The sequence below is a fragment of the Phytophthora infestans genome, genomic scaffold (assembly GCF_000142945.1).
Source record: "Phytophthora infestans T30-4 supercont1.52 genomic scaffold, whole genome shotgun sequence".
NCBI classification, from domain to species: Eukaryota; Oomycota; class Peronosporomycetes; order Peronosporales; family Peronosporaceae; genus Phytophthora; species Phytophthora infestans.
Window position 1 is genome coordinate 347800 of NW_003303707.1, and position 2500 is coordinate 350299.

The following is a 2500-nucleotide window of genomic DNA, read 5'->3' on the forward strand; positions in this document are numbered from 1 at the left end:
TCCCGTCTGCTCTGTGAAGTTAAGCAGCCTCAAGCTCGGGTAGTACTCGGGTGGGTGACCACCGGGGAAGTCCGGGTGCTGTCTACTTTTTAGCCCGTTTTGAGCTGTTTACCGACTTTGCGTGTGTTTGCAAACGCAAGATATGATGTCTGGCATGTGCCCACACGACATCTTGGTTTTAGTATGCCTGGCGAGCCACTACACACGAGATCTTGTTTTTTGTATGGTGTTCTTTAATTTGATTATTATGAAGATGAAAGAGAACCGTTAGAACGGGTATGAAGGGTGTTCTAGGGGTGCTTTTCGGTGCTCTTTCACGTGGACATATCGCAGCATGCGACATGTCAGTGGAACACTGTCTAAATTAATAAATACTGTTTTGGCCGATTTCTAAAAGCGTCTATAAAAGGGCATAAGTGCAATGACTCGTCTTTGTAACCCTGCGGCCTAGGCGTAGTTTTTCACGGGGAATCCGAATATCAAAGGTAGATTTATGTACAACATGTACTTTTTTTGCAACATGTACTTTTTATCTACGGGACATAGACATACGTAAAAACACACGGCGGAGCCGTTCCCGCAATCAGAATTTGTCTAACTCTTCTAGATAAAAAGTTATTCAGCGAAATGTGAGACTTTGTTTGGCATGCTCTTTTTTTAGGTGGTTTTTTCCGGTTTTATGTGCCGCCCGGCAGATCTGGCCTGCAGACTTTAGCAGAAAACTTGGCGCATGTGTTCGCACGACCGCTCCCAAAGTTTTACAAGCATATCTCCAGTAGTTGCTTCGCAATGATTTTTTTAGTGACGCCAAAAAACGCCATTTTCGCGGAAAATGGACACCTTGGACGGCCAAAATCACCACTTTTGGCCATGTTTGGCCCTGCACATCCAGGAAGCAAATGAGACTGCTCCGTATAAAAACTGCCCTAGGGGTGCTTTTATGCGCGCATTCCCGTGGTCAAGTCAGATTTTGGCTAAATTCAAATGCCTTGTCTATAAACACTTTTTTCGACCTAAATTTTCACCTGTTTTGTCCCGAAATGATAGCACCCATTCTTTATTTGCCTATATATCGCGAAGGAGGCAACTTTTTTCCTGTTAAGTATAGATAAAAAATTTAATTCGGCGTTTTAGCGCACGAGGAACAAAAGTCTCTATACAAGCTACCCTCGGTTTCTAATGACTTTTTGAGTTAGGGAAGCGTGGATCTTCTTTTTTTCTTGTTTCCAGGACTTCACATGAACTTCCAACTCAACTCGAATTGTCATCCCGGGCCCACCACGCATCGAAACGACACTTTTCTCGGAACTGGCGAATAAAAAATAGGTCACCAGATGCGCAAGAGTCTGGGATGACAGAATATCAAAACAATAACAGAATCGTTAGTACTTTTTTTGTCACCAGCGCCCTTTTTCTGTTTTCGCGTACATAATCGAGCATAACTTTATCAATTTATACCATATCGACCGATATCGATTGTCACGATAGTGTACTTTTTTTAGGCGCACATGATGGTAAAAAGAACGGCCACCTATTCCCAGCCGTTCTTAAGTTATGCTCTTTTAAAGATTTTACTTTAGAGATGACACACCCTCTCATTTCACTCCATTACATGCTCTTTTTGCTGAATTACGTGGCACAGACGCAGAAAATCATGGTTCGCAAGTCGAACATTTTTGAAGAGCGCATCGAAACGGACATTTTCTTAAAATAACATGGTATACAAAAAGTGCGTTCTTGAGCCTGTAGCAAACGATTTGCATCCATGACATCCCAAAAACTTAAAATAACATATCTCGACTCCTAGAATGAAATCGACGTGGATCCTTAGGGCAGTTAGTGTGTTTTAGTATCATACTTAACACCACAAAGTTTTACGGGGCACTCTACAATACTCTTCCCAAGACGCAAGAAAATGTTCATTTTGGGGGGTCCTCTAACGCGAACTTAATGATAAAATACCGCACTTAGTCCATAAAATACGAACTTAGGCACTATTCGCACTTAGTAAAATAACTTCTCGCACTTAGAACGGGTAATTTATGTAAATTACTTTATGGGTGACTGCTGAGTTCTAACAAAACTGAAAGATACTGACTAGCTGCTGGCGCGGCGGTTACTTTTCCAGCTATAAATAGATGTTAAACGAGTAGTCTGTAACTGTCAGCAGTAATCAATTCCCGTCAATCTGCTGTAGATTAACGGGAATTTTTGTTAAGACGACGTAAACAAAAGCGAGTATCTTTCTTGTGACGGTTTCCTAGTATATGTGAGGTGACAAGTCGGTTACTGAGTGTAATTTTGGAAATGGCGTGTGGGTTTCTAAGATTATAGTTGGTTTTTTGAGGCGTTACTTTGCTGTTTTAGGGTGATTTCTCGGTCTTATTTTAGGATAAGATTGAGTGAACTCTGGCGATTTATGGTTTTTTTAGGATGTGTCTTTGTAGGAATAGTTCTGCTGTTTTCTAAGGACGTGTCTTTAAGACATTCCTTTAAAAAT

The 2500-nt window shown here is 41.2% G+C and overlaps 1 non-coding gene across 1 annotated transcript in view; it reads left to right on the plus strand.

The window, feature by feature from the left end:
* Window positions 1-89, plus strand: part of PITG_33183 — a 114-nt gene extending 25 nt beyond the window's left edge. The window contains exon 1 of the ribosomal RNA XR_009934577.1: window positions 1-89. This exon is cut by the window's left edge and continues 25 nt beyond it. This is a non-coding gene — a ribosomal RNA (8S ribosomal RNA).
* Window positions 90-2500: the final 2411 nt, after the last annotated feature.